At 39.1% G+C, this 19523-nt stretch overlaps 1 protein-coding gene across 1 annotated transcript in view; it reads right to left on the minus strand.

The window, feature by feature from the left end:
- LINGO2 (leucine rich repeat and Ig domain containing 2) overlaps positions 1-1228 on the minus strand; it is a 308461-nt gene extending 307233 nt beyond the window's left edge. The window contains exon 1 of the mRNA XM_036331321.1: positions 1074-1228. The gene's annotated coding sequence lies outside the window, so the exon portion shown is untranslated. The remainder of the gene's footprint in view (positions 1-1073) is intronic.
- Positions 1229-19523: the final 18295 nt, after the last annotated feature.

Below are 19523 nucleotides of genomic sequence, written 5' to 3' on the forward strand. Positions count from 1 at the left end.
CAGAGAGCAAGAATAACTGGTTTCCTCAGGTAATTGTTAATAACAAGGTTAAATCATATCATGGAGGAGGAAGAGAGTTAAAGAGAAAGATAAGAGGATCTGATCAAACTATGGTTAATAGTTAAGAATTGTTTATAGAACATAATAGACAAAGGTAGAAAAGAGTACCTAAATTTTAAATTCTACAAGTCACAATAACAATAGAGTATGTCATTGTATCACCATTTTTAATAATGCTTAGATGAACAATTTAGAATGATAAATACTTTCAAAGAAATAAAAGGCAGAATAATACTATAATCTTCTAAACTGGAGTAACCTTGAAGTGATTTATAAGATAATATGCTATGAACTGATACATTTCTATAATATAAATATTTAATGGCAACACATTCTCTACTGCACCTTCAAAAGTACAAGTGTTTATTCCATTGTGGTTCAGAGTAGTGGGTTAAAGAGGAAGTCTCTTTAGCTTTCAATTTTTGGCTATTGCATTAAACTAGCATCCATAGCATTCTTGTGCCTGCTTTACACATATACGAAAAGAACTGCTCTTTCTGCTTGAGAAAAAGGACTCAATTATTACTATATATATTCTCCTGAATCCAAGGGATCAGCAGTCTTTAACAACCCACTCAGTGGACTTAGAAAAAAAATGCAAAAGCTATAAGTTATTCAATACAGCTTGGCAGCACACAAAAGCCCTTAGAGCAGTGTTTCTCAACCTTCCTAATGCCGCGAACCTTTAATATAGTTTCTCATGTTGTCGTGACCCCCAATCATAAAATTATTTTCATTGCTACTTCATAACTGTAATTTTGCTGCTGTTATGAATCATAATGTAAATATCTAATATGCAGGATATATTTTCGTTGTTACAAGTTGAACATAATTAAAGCATATTGATTAATCACAAAAACAATATGTAATTATATGTGTTTTCTGATGGTCTTAGGCAACCCCTGTGAAAGGGTCATTCGACCCCCAAAGGCTCACGACCCACAGGTTGAGAACTGCTGCCTTAGAGCCTTAGAACTGCTGATAAAGGATCAGATGTCGCTCTCAAATCTTACCTGGTTTACTCTTCTTAAAAATCCAACCCTTGCTGTCTACCATGCAGATCTGTTGGCCACTGGGTGAAATCCAGACTGAGTAGTTGATCATGATAACTCCAACATGTCATGGACAGCAGCGTCTCTCAGATTCCCACAAACCAACTGCTTGAAACGAACCTGCAACAAACAAGGTATTCCTTCATTTTAATGACAAAATAGTGGACCATGCCCTAGGTCCAGAAGGCATCACTACTTAATCAATAAAGGAATAGTAAAGAAATGTGTGAAGGGCCATAAATGCCTCTGAAGATGCTGATAAACATTAAAGCCAGAAGGCTGAAGTTTATTTCCCATAAAAGGCGCTTTCTGTTCAGCACATGCTCCTCTTCGTGTGATTATGGATCTACTTGAGCTCTCAGTATACATAAACATTATTGATATTAAAGCTCACACATTTGATAGTGTGTACCCTTTCTCCTTCCTGTAGGTGACCACTAGGAGCACTCAGAGGATTTTTGACTCTATTCCTAATCATCTCAGGGTACCTAGGCAATGAGGTTCAACAGGGCAATACCCAGAGGAAAACTAGCATCTAGAACTGTGGCCAGCAAACCACGTCTCGCGAGCCACATGCGGCTCTTTAGCCCCTTCAGTGTGGCCACGAAGTTTCAATCGCACTGTGCATGCGTGCCTGCACGTGGTATTTTGTGGAAGAGCCACACTCAAGGGGCCGCAGTTTGCCGACCACTGATCTAGAAGAAAATCCATATGAAGGTCTCAATCCAGGACAGTTTCCTTAGTGAGCTCTGACACTGCAGTCAATGTCAACATTCCCGGTATAAAGATTGCAATGTCTCTGAAGGAAACAGGGCCTGAGGAACTCCTTTGGGGGCCACATGTGAGGTGCTGCAAACTCGGCAGCAACCATTATCTATATCAAAACACAGGCTATGAGACTGTGACCAACATGAGCATGTGGTAGCCTGAGTCTGGACACTAGAGCCCAGGAAAGTAATTAGATGATTAATTTTGGTGCAACCTACCCCATATCTAATTGTTCAACTATTTATGTTTATATGAATAAATGTGGCATTTAACTTTTGTAAGCATTTCTAACTTCCATTCAAGGAGAAAAATGCCATGCACCATTCACAGCTCTTAACTGCACTCATACCTGCCACACAAATAATTCTGTCCAATAGAAATTTAGAAAGATACTAATGAACAGATTTGCTTCTTGGTCCTTGTAGGATAACCTTTAATAACTATTAGAATTTTTTAGCTACTACAACTATATTTAGTTCTACATATACAAACATTTATTGTTATTATTTTCTAAGTAGTGGGAAGGAAGTGGCTGAGAGCTTGTGCTGAGTCTGCATGTGAGTGGCTGTGCTGTAGATTCATGGGCACAGGTGCAAAGACAGATTCTAACAAGCCACAGACTGATATATCCTCATGCACCTGTGACTAGAGATTCACGTATTCCCAGGGGTTATGTGGAGACTCGGTTAAAAGATACCGCAGTAAGATATCCTATTGTGCCATTGCAGCAAGAATGGCAAGGGCTGAAGTCCAGCACATACCTCAGACTAAAAAGCAACACTACAAAATAAGTCCTTAAAAAAAAAAAGGACACGTATACTGGGACACAAAATGACTATTCTGCAATTCAAAATAGGAGTGTCATTTTGGTGTTATTACTGACACACATAAATACACACACACACACACACACACACACACACACACACAATTTTCTAATTTATTGATCCAATTTCCAGAAGTTGACTACAGTTTAGTTTAACAAGTACAAGATTTCTATGTACAGCAAAAAGAAATCCTGTATTTGTTAAACTAAACTTTAGTCAACTTCTGGATGCAAAATGTTTCTTTTCATGCCAAAAAATGACTTCTTTTCTTTGTTAAGGATATTCTGAAAGGTATCAAATCAATCCCTTTATAAAACAAATATGTTTCCATGAGTGATAACACTTTTGGTCTCTTTGCTACCATGCAGGATATTTTAAGAAGTCATACATTTGTCAACCAAATGATATTGACGTGTTTATAAACATAATCTCCAAGCTACCAAACTGACTATAAAGTGAGGAATTTTTTAAAGCTACTTGCTTTGGAAATACCCACTCTATTGCATTGGTATGAAACTTTATTCTAATAACAATTTCCAGAACAAAAAAATACTTAAAATAATTTTTTCCAGTTCTTCTCCTCAAATATATTAGTAATCAAACAAAACATACAGAAAATGCTTTTGAAATACTCTTAGAAATTAGGTGATTTTCACTAAAATCAATGTGGTTTTGAAATGGTTTCATTTTCTTCTATTTTCTCATCTTATATTTCCTGAGTCTCTCCTTAATACTGGATGACTAGTCCAAAATCAAGATCTTAGTGGGTAACACTAAGATCTTAGTGGGTAACATAGAAACCCACATATGAAACCTACATGTTCATGTTGACCAATGTAACCCAATCAATTTAATAAATAAAATTTAAAAAATACAAAATAAATGCTATTCTTACTTTTGAGAAACTTGTATTCTTTTAAAAATGAATGTTCAATAAATGCATTTGATTGTATGTAAATTATACTTCAATAATTTTAATAAATTTTTGACAATATTCAAAGTGATGCTAGAAGGGGCAAGTTATTCAGAACCTATTGATAAAACACTGTTGTATATGAATTTTAAACAAAACACAACCAAAATAAAAACTGAAAGAAGGAGAAGAAATTCAAACATTCACAAACTGTTTTTTTTTTTGTTTCTTGGTCTGGCCTTAAGTGCTCTGTAATTTAGTTATGGTCTTATTTACCTTCCTTTATGCATACTGCTACTATCCTTTTAGTTATCTTGGTGCTTTGAAAAAGCTTTACAAAGGGTCCCCTCAGCACTTAGGCATTCATTTCATAGGTTATCGATTTGTCCTTGTTGATATGTTGTTCCTTAAACTGTATCTGGGGCATGTGCTTCATCTTCCCCCTGGAGGCATGTTGCATAGCCCTCTGGGTAGCTGATGTCACTGGGACTGCTCAACATTCTGTGAGCTCAGTGCATTTGTTAAATGACTGGTTGGTATATTTTGCAAGCTTTATATCTAACTCACTCATTTGCCTGTATATATGTCAAAAATGTAAACATTAACAATGTAGTAATAGGTAGGTTATCAATCAGGCTTTCTTTCTTAGAAATTTCATATCTTTCCCCTTATATTAGTGACTAGAGGCCCAGTGCACAAATTTATGCATGGGTGGGGTCCCTCCTCTGGGTGGCCTGCAAGGATCGGGCTGAAACCCGTAGTCCAATGCTGCCTACAGCTCCTACCTGCTGCTCCCGCTCATCCTGGCCCCACTGTGCCTGCCTTGGGCTTATGCCCAATGAGTCCCGATTGGGAGAGGCTTGTGCTGCTGCAGCAGAGCTCACCAGCCATGAGCCCTGCATCTGGCGCCCTCCCAAGGGGAGTGGCCTGCAGGATCAGGCTGAAACCGGCTCTCCAATATCCCCTGAGGGGTCCTGGATTGCGAGAGGCACAGGCCAGGCTGAGGGACCCCACTGGTGCACGATCGGGCCAGGGAGGGACCATAGGAGGGCTCCAGGGCATGTCCGGCCCATCTCGCTCAGTCCTGATCAGCAGGGCCCCAGCAGCAAGCTAACCTACTGGTTGGAGCATCTGCCCCCTGGTGATCAGTGCACATCATAGCTACTGGCGACCAGTTGACATCTGCCCCCTGGTGGTCAGTGCACATCATAGCGAGTGGTTGAGTAGCCTTAGCATAACATTAGCATATTGCACTTTGATTGGTTGGTTGGTTGTTCTGCCATTCCGTCTATTTGCATATTACCCTTTTATTATATAGAATATTAGAAAAGGGAAGGTGCCACCATTTTTCATTCACTTCTAAATTCCTATTTTTCTTCAATTAATCAGACATAAAAGTCATAGGTTATTTCCCAGAAGGCCAGGGTCATCAACAAAAATTGACGGTACCGCTATGTGGCAGTTGCTATCTATTTCATATACAGTTTCTCATTTAATTTTCTCAAAAAAACATGAAAAGTATGTATTTTTAATAATTTCCATTGTATAATAATGAAAATAGGATCAGAGAGTTTAAGTTACTTGCCCAAGGGCATTCTGCCTTTGGATAATGGGACTGGGACATATGTGTAATTAATTGATAGTGTGGTACTGTCAATTAATTCTAAGTTCTTACAAATTGAATTTGAGCCCTTTGGTCAACCTATAGATGAAAATCTGAATCTCAGGAAAATTAGGTAACTTACCAGAGGTATTAAGATCATGGTAAGGTCTGGATGAGTACCTTATACATGATGCTTCTTTCTTCCACACCACTCTCTTACCCAGATTACTTGGAGTGGTATGTCTAAACAACTATAGATTTCCAATTCACTTGATTTTAAAGAATCATGTTTTCGGTAGTTTTATTTTAAAAGGAGATACCAAAGCCAATAAACAAAATAACAGAGGATTTCTGAGTAATCATTTTTAAATGAGCTTAATTTTCTGAAAGCAACAGATGGCATCTTTCTATCTTATAAGCTATTTTTCCAATAAGAAAACATAGACCAACACAAAAATAGACTGTGTGCATAGATAGTGACAAAGCCTATGATTAGATTAAAATATAAATAGTGCATTGGTGTTTTTCTGATGCTCCATTATTAGCAATTGCAAACTTGAAATAATCTTCCAAAATATTCATTTAACATTTTTAGTTCAGAAAACCAGCAGGAGACTACTTAAGTGACACAAAACAAAATCTGGGGCAATTCTATCAATATTTGAGAACCCACGGTCTGATACTCAAATGATTCTCCTTTTTTCCATCTTTGTTCAAATATGCCAAATTCTGATTTTGATTATGACCTAGAAACTTTGTCAATTAAAATAGGCCATATCCCCATTTGCATTTTCTTAAAATGAGGGTAATACAATTAGTCATGTTCCCAGATTTTCTACAAAAGAAACTAGTCTCACATCCTTTTTTCTTCCTTTCCTGTTTTATCCATTCTCCTTTCATTTTCTTTTTCTTTCCTCCATTATATTCTTCCATTGTCTTCTCTTCCTTCCTTATTTCCATCCTTCCTTCATCTCTTCTTTTTCTTCATTTTTGCCTTTTCATTTTAACAAACCTTTAAATGTCTATTAAGTTCTATATAATGTTCTGGGTTCTGAGGAAAAGGCAAGCACAGAAACTCAGCTCATAGTCGAGAAGGGTGAACAGAGAAGTCAGCCAATATAATATGGAAGCGGGTTAGGGATGCAGCCTTCATAGACTCCTTCGGAATATGTCAGCCCTGTGAGTAAAATAGTTCATAATTCAACTCTAGATTGGCCTGGCCAAGTTAGAACTTTGAAGGGATTAAGCAAAAACAACAATACAAATTAAAAAAACCTCACAGACACACACAACAGTATGCTGATTACTGGAGGGGAAAGGAGGGAAGGGGGTAGGAGAGATTACAGGGAGGATAAATGGTGATGGAAGGAGACTTGACTTGGGGTGGTGAACACACAACACAATATACAGTTGATGTATTATAGAATTATATACCTGAAACCTATATAACTTTATTAACCAGTATCAGGCCAATAAAGTCAATTAAAAAATAAATCTATATATATAAAAGCCCAGCGACTGGAACAGCGGAATGACCGGAACAACTGGTGGCTATGATGCGCACTACAGCAGCCAACTAGCCTGATCCGGGCCCCGATCGGCCCCCAACACCCTGATCAGGGGCGGGGCTGGCTGGCCAACTGCCCTCCGCCCCTCCGCCCACTGGCCCAGCCCAATGGGGCCCCATTGGGGAGGGCTGGCTGGATCCCCTGGTCCCCACCTGTGCACGAATTTATGCACCGGGCCTCTAGTAATAAATAATCATCACCAAGAAGCTCTTACATACCTCATATATCTTGAGTTTTCTATGGTTTAGAAGGGGATCCTTTAAATATTGAAGCTCACAAACTAATGTCTCAGGGTCAGCCATGTCACTTACGTGTGAATACAGCTTGGTTGACTACAAGCAGGAGTGAAAGAGCCAACAAGTTACCTGAAGAAAGCAGGCTCAGCCCAAGGGCTTTACAAACAACATTTTAAACCTGCTTTTTGCCAGACGGAACACCTTCATGAACTCATTTTGGTCCTCATCCACTAGTATGCTATCTCGCTTTATAACTATTGAAGAGCCACTGCCCGCTACTGTCCAGAGATCAGTCCCATTCCTCCACCTTTTGGAAAAATTCATGGTGGGTAAAAACTCTTCAAGAAATCTTTCTATCATTCCCAAGTGTAAGTCATATTACTTGAGTTTAGGTCACATCCAAGCCCCCCCCAATTCCTGAGCTGCAGTAGAAAGAAGGCTTTCCCTTCCCTTTAAAGATTATTACCATGTTAATAATACAACATGCAAACTCCATTCTGACCTCCCAATAAAACTCCATTCTGATCTCTCAGTAACGTTCAAGAACCACTCTTTGTGTCATTTTTATTTTTATTGGGAGATCAGAATGGAGTTTGCATGTTGTATTATTGGGTGGGGGGAGGCCCTCTGGACTAGGTAATCAAAATCACCAAAGAGTGTGGTTAATAATGTGGATTCTTGGGCCCCACACCAGAACTAACAAATCCCTATTTTTGGAGTGAGGTTGGGAATCCTGCACATAGTTGTTCGTTAGGTTACACTTAGACTCAGTAACGTTCAAGAACCACCCTTCTAGAGCAAAGCCCATGTTTCATATTTCTTAATACTTTCTCACAAATTTTAATTTATAACATTTATTTCTCTTTTAATTTCAAACACAATAGCCTGTTTTTAAAACTGATTCTTCTATTTTTAGCATAAATTGAGAAATTCCCTTTAATAACCAATGTTTCCCCTTCAAACATTTAACTATTTATTTTAATGTTCAATAATTACATGATCTTTACCACTCTTAACTGAATGCGGCATTAATTTTTTGATCCCTTAAGAGAATCTCTAAGGTTACTGAGAAACAATAGGAACAACTGGAAATATTGCAAATGGCACAGGTTAGTCATAATGAGAAAGGAGGACTCGAGTGTAAGGGAGCAATGAATGGTAAAGGAGTAGTGAAGGGAGTACGGTGGCCATCATGACTTCCATTTCCCGAAGAAGGAACTTAATGTCTGTACACACTGCCTGAGTTTGACAGCAATCACTCTCCTGAGGGGATGCAGTTAGCATATGCGAGAGGGGTGACTGTAGTAGGGTGTTTCAGGAGTTGGAGAGCATTCTAGAGAAAAGGGGTAAGAAAATGAGTATTTGGCAAGTAGCCACAGTAAATTAGCATGTCATGCTGAGGGCTTTACATACATGTTCTCATTTCATCTTCACAACAAACCTGAGAGACAGATGTTCTTATTCCCAGTGGCTGAAGGAGAAGACCTAGGGTCAGCAAAGGTAAGGAGCTTGCCTCGGGTCACAGAGCTACTATCTCACTCCTTTGTGGATTATAATGAACAACATAAACCGATGAACAAAAACAGATCTAGAGACAGAGAAGCATCGATCAGATGCTCAAACCTCAGAGGGAAGGTAGGGGAGGGTGGGGGTAAGGGGGAGAGATCAACCAAAGGACTTGTATGCATGCATATAAGCATAAGGGTTGGATGCAGACAACAGGGGGTGAGCATGAGGGCAGGACTGGGGGGGATGAGGGGACAATGGGGGGATAAAGACACATTTGTAATACCTTAATCAATAAAAATTTAAAAAAAAATTTAAAAGCTACTAAAAGGGAGAAGTAGGATTTAAACCCCTGACTTCTTGATTCCACAGACCATGCTTTTTCTGACATAATAAATGCATGGTATTTATTTGTCCTATTAATTTGCTTTTTGCACTTCAAAAATAAACCCAGTTCAACCATTTTTCTCTTCTATTTCTAATGCTTCCATTCCACTAACCACTATTCCACTTTATTCCAAAATCAGGTACATAGAGATAATATATGAGAGACAATGTAATATTGTTTGTTTTACTTTGCTTTGACTGACCAGAAACAAACACACGCCTCTGATTTTTATTTTTATTGGGAGATGAGAATGGAGTTTGCATGTTGTATTATTAACATAGCAATAATCTTTAAAGGAAAGGGAAAGCCTTCTTTCTACTGCAGCTCAGGAATTGGGAGGGGGGGCTTCCATGTGACCTAAATTCAAGTAATATGGCTTACACTTGGACATGACAAAGATTTAACTATGCATATAGAAAGTAAGGCTCATACCAGCGCTAGCTGAAGCCCCAGGTTTTCCTGCAGTGTGACCTAGTTTATATTTCCAGGACCTTGGCTCCCAAGCTTCCTTGTTCTTGTCTATGTGCCTGTTTTGTGAGAGCCTAATCTCCCTCAGTTAAATTCATTTTCTGCTTAAGAAAACCAGAGTCATTTTCCAAAAACTAAAAATCCTGACACAGAAATTTGCTCATTAAAAATGATAGAGTAGCCCTAACCGGTTTGGCTCAGTGGATAGAGCGTCAGCCTGCAGACTCAAGGGTCCCAGGTTCAATTCCGATCAAGGGCATGTACCTTGGTTGCGGGCACATCCCCAGTAGGGAGTGTGCAGAAGGCAGCTGATCGATGTTTCTCTCTCATTGATGTTTCTAACTCTCTATTCCTCTCTGAAAAAAATAAATAAAATACATTTTTTAAAAAACATAGACTATCTACTAGGATCCAACAGGGGACTGACCCAACATAGCGTGGCATGTATCTAAGAGAACAACAACAATGAAGGAAAAGCAGAAAAACAAAGACAAAACTTGAATAGAGAAACTGTGGCTAAAGTTATGCTGCAACTAGTAAACTTACCAATAAGATGTAAAATCTTTACTTAGTTAGGTTCCAATTGGATTTTTTAGCAAATGTCTTAATTGTGCTATGTATTAATGTTTTTAAGGAAAATGTTGAGAATAACTTCCAGATACGATGGGCTAGTTAGAGCAACTTTACAATAAAGATGTATTAAATTCATCCGGACTGTGTGGCTCAGCAGTTGAGAGTTGACCCAAGAACCGAGAGATCATAGTTCGATTCTCAGTCATGGCACATGCCGGGGTTGTGGGCTTGATCCCCAGTCGGGGTGCATGCAGGAGGCAGCCAATCGGTGATGTTCCTCTCTCAAGGATGTTTCTATGTCTCTCCCCCTCTCCATTCCTCTCTCTCTAAAAATCAATAAAAACATTTTTTTTTTAAAAAAAGATATATTAGATTGGAAGTGGTTTGCTTCACACACAGACATACTTTTAAACCCTTTAACATGGGAGCACTTATTACAAAGTATCAGGTGACCTGATGGGAACCTGGCTGACACTTTTCTAGTCTGGAGCAAGCAGTCAGCAGCACAAAGGCCAAGTGGACCCCAGCGTGCGTGTGGTCGTGCCCAGTCTGACCACTGCTTTCCCAAGTCCTGCTTTTCACGGCTTTTTTTAGAACACATACTAGAATTTCTTTTTAATATGTTATTTTATTTTCTACCATATCCAGGACATATTCAGCAGACATATAACTATTGGAATAATAACAATAAAAAAAAAAACGGGGTGTTTTGAAATGAAAATAAAGTCACATTATCAATCATTTAGTCACTCAAAAAAAATATTTACTGCATTATTACTATGTCCCAGGTACTGTAAAAGGTTCTAAGTGAAAAGGATAGATAAAACACTGACTGTCCTAGACCTCACAGAACTTACCGAGCTCACATAATCAGTAAACATCCTTATTGGGTTTACATAATTTATACAAATGTGGTTATACTTAGTAGTCTGCCCTAGTTCTGGGTTCCTCAAGGCTCACAGTAATTTGGTATAAAAATTGTGAAAAGTAAGCTGTCAAATTGTCTCAAGATTAAATAAAATGCTTTTTGTTTTGTTTTGTTTTTTTACTGACTCATGGCAAATGATAGCTAAAAAATAATCCAAAAGCCCAAAAAGAGGTTATTTAAAAAAAATTGATTTGAGAGAGAAACATCAATTTGTTGTTCCACTTATTTATGCATTTATTGGTTGCTTCTTATAGTATGTGCCTTGACTGGGGATCGAACCCACAACCATGGTGTATCAGGGCTATGCTCTAACCAACTGAGCTAGCCACCCAGGGCCAAAAGGTCATTAATTCATTAACTTCTTACCACATTCAACAACTATTCATGATCAGTACTATTTTCTGACTTCTGTTTTATACAACAGATACCAAGACAAACAAGATACCCAATTTTTTGAAGTTTACTTTCCATTGGAAGAAGGCTGATGGTAAAAATAAGATCACTTTGGAGAGTGATATTATGACAAACATAAAATATAGTAACATTAGCAAAACACAGGACTGGGGAAGCACTGGATAGATGGGTGAGGAGGGAACCCTGACTGGTGAGTGTTTGTGTGTGAGATGTTCACCTAGGTATTGTCAATGATAATAAATGTTAGAGCACACCAAATGCCAATGAATTAAGTAACTGGAATTGGCCTTACCCTGCCACCCAAAACAACTATAAAAGTATTAAAAACGAGGCAACCGTTTTCAGGCACTGAATGGACAGTGGGTGACTGATATTTGCAAGAAACAAAAAACACTGAGGTGAGCCTCTGATCATCCCACAATTGCCTGGCTTTCAGGCTGGGGACATCTTCCTGCCACAGAGAAGGGAGATGGAGCTCTGAGAGGACAGCTATGGGAGCTCAGATATTAGTGGCTGGGATGTACAGGGAAGGTACCGGAGAAGAGAGCATGCACAGAGGAAGGGTCCCTCAACACTGGTGGAGGTTTGTCTTAATTTCTTAAGAAATAAGAAAATATTTTGATTGAATAATAAAGAAAAGATGCCACATCAGAATGTGTGGGAGCAGCTAAGTCAATGATAAAAAATATACTGATAACTTAAAAATCTTGTATTTGAAAACAAAGTTCTCACGTCAAATATTTAAGTTTTGACCCTAAAAAACTAGAATATAGTCAAATTAAGCCTGAATCAAAAGTAAATAAAAGTAAAGGCAAGATTTAATGAAACAGATACAGATAATAATAAAAAAGAAAACAAAACCAAAACTACCAAAGTTGCTTCTTTGAAAAAATAAAGTGGATAAATGAAATATAATAAAAACAGAGAGAAAATGGAAATTATAAATATCTTCAGTAGAAAATAGATGTCATCACAGATCCTAAAGACATTAAAAGAATAATAAAGGGACACTGTGAATGACTCTATGATAATAATTTGATAATTTAGATTAAATGGACAGATTCTTATAAAACACATTTGTAAATTCCTCAAAAAGACCACAACTAATAAAATTAATTATATTTAATAAAGAAAGTGAACTCATAATTATATACAACGACCCAGAAAATAAACTTCAAATTCAGATAGTTTTACTAGTGAGCCCTATCAAACATTAAAGAATTTCAGTCTTTCAGAAATTCTTTTAAAAACTCAAAAAGAAACAAACACTTCCCAATACATTTTATGAATTCAAAATAAACCTGTTCTGGTATCAAACTTAAAGATATAAGAAAAAAAATTACAGACTAAATCCTTCATGAACGTAGAGCAAATAGCATTAACAAAATATCAACAAATCAAATCTAGCCATATGTAAAAAAGGACACTACAGTACGACTAGGTGGGGTTTATCCCTAGAAAGTAAGTTTAGTTTAACAATCGAATGTAATTTACCATGTAGTCATCACAGTTAAGGCAGAAAAGAAAATAATTTGACAAAATTTAACACCAATTTATGATACAACAAAAAACCAAACAAACCAAAACACCCCCCCCCAAAACAAACAAACAAACAAACAAAAAAAACAACCAACTTTGTCCTGGCCAGTATGGCTCAGTTGGTTGGAGGGTTGTCCCATATACCAAAAGGTGGTGGGTTCCATCCCCAGTCAGGGCATAACCCAGCTTTCAGGTTCAATCAGGCTCAGGACATGGGCAGCAACCAATCAGTGTTTCTCTCTCTCTCTCTCTCTGAAAAAAAACAACAACCAACCAACCAAACAAACAAAAAAAAACAATAAAAATCATATCCTAAGGTGAGTATTAAAAAGACAAAATAACAACAGAAAAACTTTGAGCAAATTGGTAATAGAAGGTAATTTCACCAATTGCTACAGGGCACTACAGAAACCTACATATAACATTATACTTAATGCCCAATGCACGAAATTCATGCAAGTGCAGGCCTTCCTTCCCCCGGCTGCTGGCACCAGCTTCCCTCTGGCACCCAGGACCTGGGCTTCCCTCGCAGCCCCAGCTTCATCTGGAAGGTTGTCCGGGAGGATGTCTGGTCTAATTAGCATATTACCCTTTTATTATTATAGATGGTGAAAGACTGTTTTACTCCTAAAATCAGAAACACACACACACACAAGGATGTTAGCTGCCACCACTTCCATTCAATATTGTAATGTAAGTTCTAGCCAGTTCAATAAAGCAAGAAATAAAAGACATCCATATTGGGAAGGAAGAGGTAAAACTGTCTTTATTTGCAGATAACAATAAAAGTACTAGAAATGAATAATATGTGAGTTTAACAAAGTTGCTGAATATAAGAACTACATACAAACATTAATTGTAATTCTATATTCTAGCAACAAAATATTAAGCATCAAAATTTACAAATAGCCGAAACCGGTTTGGCTCAGTGGATAGAGCGTTGGCCTGCGGACTGAAAGGTCCCAGGTTCGATTCCGGTCAAGGGCATGTACCTGGGTTGTGGGCACGTCCCCAGTGGGGGGTGTGCAGGAGGCAGCTGATCGATGTTTCTCTCTCATCGATGTTTCTAACTCTCTATCTCTCTCCCTTTCTCTCTGTAAAAAATCAATAAAATATAAAAAAAAAAAAATTTACAAATAAAAAAACCTCAATGCCATTTAGACTACATAATAAAAAAGAAACATGCAAATTAAGTGTCTCTCTGCTACCAAGTCACGCATACAAGCCACACCCACCAGCCAATCAGGAGCAAGTATGCAAATTAACCCAACTAAGATGGCGGTGGCCACAGAGCTGGAATGAGCAGGAGGCTTGGGTTGCCCCCCGGCGATGGTGGAAGTCAAGCTTCCCGCCTGCCCTGGCCAGCCCTCTGCTTCGTTCAAGGCTACAAAGTTTCAATTATAGAAGATAAATGAATCCAAGAATAAAAGAGAGGCTGGGAGCTTGGGTTGCTGGGGGGCGTGGCCAGCCTGAAAATAGCCATCAGCCCCTCACCCAGGCTGGCCAGGCACCCCAGCGGGACCCCCCCACCCCGAAGGGGCTGTTGGCAGCCTGAAAACGGCCCTCAACTCCTCACCCAGGCTGGCTACACCCGCATGGGGTGAGGATCCCTGCTGGGGGGCTTGGCCAGCCTGAAAACAGCCATAAGCCCCTCACCCAGGCTGGCCAGGCACCCCAGCGGGACCCCCACCCTGATCCGGGATGCCCTTCAGGCCTCTATCCTATATAATAAAAGGGTAATATGCAAATTGACCCTAACAGCAGAATGATTGGGAATGACTGGTCACTATGACACACACTGACCACCAGTGGGCAGATGCTCAATGCAGGAGATGCCCCCTGGTGGTGGTCAGTGCACTCCCACAGGGGGAGCTCTGCTCAGCCAGAAGCCAGGCTGATGGCTGTCAGCACAGCAGTGATGGCGGGAGCCTCTCCCGCCTCCTCAGCAGCGCTAAGGATGTCCAACTGCAGCTTAGGCCTGCTCCCCACTGGCAAGTGGACATCTCCCAAGGGCTCCCGGGCTGCCAGAGGGATGTCTGACTGCCAGCTTAGGCCTGATTCCCTGGAGACTGCAAGAGGGCACAGGCTGGGCTGAGGGACCACCTCCCCCCCCCCCCCCCCCCCCCCCGCCGAGTGCACAAATTTTTGTTCACTGGGCCTCTAGTAATAGTATAAAATTACATGAAATAGGTGGGAATATATCTTGTACAAAAGATCTGCAATACTTATGCACTGAAAACAACAAAACATTGCTGAGAAAAATTAAAAATAGCCTAAAAAATGTAGACATATACAGTGTTCATGAGTCAGAAAACTCATTATTGTTAAGATATCAACTTCCCCCCAATTAATCTATGCATGTATTTGTTTATACATTCATTCCTAACTTAAGCAGAATTTTTAAGGAAATTACAAATTGATTCTAAAATTCATATGAAATTTCAAAGAACCTAGAATAGCCTCCCTAAACACTGAAAATTAAGAACAAAGATGAAAGATTAATGATACTTTAATTCACGACTTATTAAAAGGCCATATTTATCAAGTTATCAAGTGTGGTTTGATGTCTAGACTGACAGGTAGATTAAATAAAATAAAATAGAGTCTAAAATAGACCCATATGGATAGATAATTGATTTTCAACAAAAGTGTAAACACAATTGAATGAAGAAAGGATAGTCCTTCTGGAACAATTGGATATTTTTATACACAAAAAAAAAATTTTAAGGAAAAAAGTTTTTATCTCTACTCATGGCATATAATATAGAAAGTTCACCTTGGGATATACAATTAAAGCTATAAAACTTCTTGTAAAAGTATAGGAGAAAATATGTCTTTGGGTTAGGAGAAGATTTCTTAGGTATTATAGCAAAAATATGATTCATTAAAAATTGGTAAATTAGATTTCATCAAAATTTAAAACTTTATGCTCCACGAATCATGCTGCTAAAAGAATAAAAAAGCAGGCCACAAACTAAGGGAACTATTTGCAAAGTACAGGACTTGTATCTAGAATATAAAAAGAACTCTCAAAATTACTATGCAGCTGTTAGAAAGAAAGAACTCTTATCATTTGCGACAGCATGGGAATGGAGAGGGTTCGGCTAAGTGAAATAAGCCAGTCAGAGAAAGATAAGTACCACATGATCTCCTTCACATGTGGAATATAATAAACAAAATAAACTGATAACCAAAATAGATCCAGAGACATAGAAGCATGGAACAGACTGATGAATTTCAGAGGAAGGCAGGAGATGGGTGTATGTGTGTGGAGTGATTAACTGGGGAACTTACATGCATATATGCATTACCCATGGACACAGACAATATTGTGGTGAAAGCCTGGGGGTGTGGTGGGGTCAATGAGAAAATAAAACAAACAAAGGGGATGTACTTTCAACAATAAAGATAAATTTTCAAAAATTGAATCATAAGAAAACAATTCAACTAAAAATAGAATTGATACTCACTAAAGAAGCTATTGATGGCAAACCAGCTTATGAAACAATGTTCAACATCATTAGTCCTTAGGTAAAGGCAAATAAAGCAAACTTGAAAGCTTTTGCACAGCAAAGAAAACCATTAGCAACAACAAAAACACAAACTTAAGATACACTTTACTCCCATTAGATTAGATAAAATAAAAAAAGTGTTGGCAACTGTATGGAGAAACTCAAACTCATAAGCAATGCTGCTCTAAATGTAAAATGGTACAATTATTTTCTTTACAACGTCACTGAGGTATAATTGACAAATAAAGTTGTAAGAAACTTAAAATGCACAACTTGATGATTTGATATAGGTATGCATTGTGACAGGATTTCCCCCATCAAGTTAACTAACACCAATCATCACATCACATATTTTACTTTTGTCTGTGAGTGTAAGAACTGTTAAGTTCTATTTTCTTAGCAAATCTCAATTATACAATACAGTGTAGTCAACCACAGTCACCATGTTAATAATTAGATCCTCAGGTCTTCTTCATCTTATAACTGAAAGTTTGTACCTTTTTTCCAACCTCTTCCTATTTTCTCCACTCTCCAGCTTTTGCCAATAGTGAAAAGCAGTTTGAAGTTTCTTAAAAACTATTGATCTAGTCATTTGACTACTACATATTTTTATCCAAAAGAAAGGAAACATATGTTCATGCAAAGACTTGCACACAGCTGCTCAGAGCAGACGTTTTTGGTTTTAGCCAACAGCTGGAAACTGCTTAAATGTCCATCAACAAACAAAGGAGTAAATAGTTATCCCCATATAACTGAATTCTACTATGCAATAAAAAGAAATGAACTTTCATATTATAACACATTGGTGAACTACAAAATAACTATGTTGAATGAAGAAAGTCAAACTCCCCACCCTAAAAAAGTACAAGCTCTTTCAATCCATTTATATGAAATTATGAAAAATAAAAATTCACACTAATTATAGTTACAGAGAGCAGTTCAATGTTTGCCTGGTGTTGGGGAGAGGGGAGCAAGAAGGAGAAATTTTTAAAAAATGTAATACAATGTGTATGTTCATTACCTTGTCTGTGGTGATAGTGTCATTAGTGCATGCGGCATGCTGAACCATAAAAAAAGTGTCCACTTTAAATATGTGCAGCTTATTATATGTAAACTAGAGGCCTGGTGCATGAAATTCATGCACAGGGGGAGGGGGTCTCCTCAGCCCAGCCTGCACCCTCTCAATCCGGTACCCCTCGGGGGATGTCCAACTGCTGTTTTAGGTCTGATCCTGATGGACATCCCTCTCACAATCCAGGACCGCTGGCTCCTAACTGCTCACTTGCCTGCCTGCCTGATCGCCCCTACTGACCCCGCTGCCAGCTTAATCATGCCTAACCCCCTCTGCCTGCTGGCCTGGTTGCCCCCAACTAATCCCCTCCCCCACCAACCTGGTTGCCCCCAACTGCCTCCCCACTGGCCTGGTCACCCCTAACTGCCCCCCCTGCCAGCATGGTTGCCCCTTATTGCCCCCTCTGCTGGCCTGGTAACACCCAACAGCCCCCCTCTGCCAGCCTGCTTGCCCTTCACTGTACCTCCTGCCGGCCTGGTTGCCCCATGCAGCCTGCTGCTCAGTCATTTGGTCATCCCTCACTAACCGCCCCCTGCTGGCCTGGTTGCCCCAAGCAGTATGGTTGTTCAGTTGTTTGGTCGTCCCCCACTGCCCCCCCTGCTGGCCTTGTTGCCCCACTCAGCCTGTTCAGTTGTCTGTTCGGTCGTCCGTTCAATTGCGATGGCCCCGGCTCTTTATATATATAGATTAGATGCCAGGTGGTTGAAAATTCGTGAACTGGTGGGGGGTGGGGGGGGGGTCCCTCAGCCTGGCCTGCCCCCTCTCACAGTCCTGGAGCCCTCAAGGGATGTCTGTGGGGAGCGGGCCTAAGCCACAGTCTGACCTCCCTCTGCGGGAGGTGACCGGGCGATCAGGGGAAGGAGCCACCCCCATCACCCCACCCCTGATGCCACTGCAGCTACAGGCCCCCTGCCCTCAGACCTCACAGCTGCCACGGCTTTGTCCAGAAGGACATCTGGGAGGACGGTCGGCTGTCCCGTCTAATTAGCATATTATGCTTTTATTATTATAGACTATACTTCAAGAAAACTAATTAAAAAACAGATGGGATAAATATGAAATTTCATCTGACAAGCTCTTTGAGATTAATTTCTCCTATCAGTAGTAACTGATAAAGAAACTTGTCCCAAATAGGCTCAGCAAGAAAATTTTCTTGAGCAGAGAAATTCTCATCCTTCCAGGAAGAAATGTAAAATCCTGATAAAATGCGTAAGCAATTTCTAATACACTTTAAAATATAAGGTCTCTTCTGAAATGAAGTAGCCCCTCATTGGCTGTGAGTCAGGTGACTAATGTTCTTCAACTGGTTATCCTTTTTTCTTGTAGCCAGGCCCCAGTGATTAGCTAATCAATCATTTTACTTTAACAGTATTTTTTACTGAGAAAGAATATTTTTTACTTGGCCAGCTTACTCTCTTCACTTACAGATTTTTAAATATGACTGTGACATAGGCTTTTAACAAATTTGCCTAAATTTTTAATTCTTTTTTTCTTAATTTTTTATTCTTAAGTTGTGAATCATGTAAATAAAAAGGAGACGGAGGGGAGGAGGTGGGGGAGAGAGAAAAAGAGGGTGGTCCAAGGGAATGGGAAAATGATTAGTGGAAATTGAATGAAACTTTGAGCAACAAATAGAATTTTAACATAAAAAATTAAAGTGGATGATTAAGGATCTGATTTTTAAATGAATGGTAACCTGCAGAGTAGCTGAGTAAGAAGATTACAAGGATAAATTTATTAACATGCATAGAGGACTATGCAATATTAAATTATTTTATTTTGATTAAGGGACTTTGTAGTATTTACAAAATTATTAGGTTGGTTTAAATAAATCTCTCTCCCTTCTACCAAAGACATTTCTGCCTTTACACAAGAAAGAGTGCAATTAGCGAGGTTTTGAGAAAACTTTAATAGTTTTGTTAACATGTGCAAATGTGAAATAAGCTCACAAGTAGTTGTTTCCATTTGAAATAATCATCTACATTACTCCTCCCATCTCTCCTCTCCCTCCACCCCCCTCCCGCCCTTCACCCCCAGGAGATTGCATGGTGGAAGAAATCACCTTGTGTCTTTACACTTAATCAGAGCTCTGCTGT

The sequence above is a fragment of the Myotis myotis genome, unplaced genomic scaffold (assembly GCF_014108235.1).
Source record: "Myotis myotis isolate mMyoMyo1 unplaced genomic scaffold, mMyoMyo1.p scaffold_m19_p_12, whole genome shotgun sequence".
NCBI lineage: Eukaryota > Metazoa > Chordata > Mammalia > Chiroptera > Vespertilionidae > Myotis > Myotis myotis.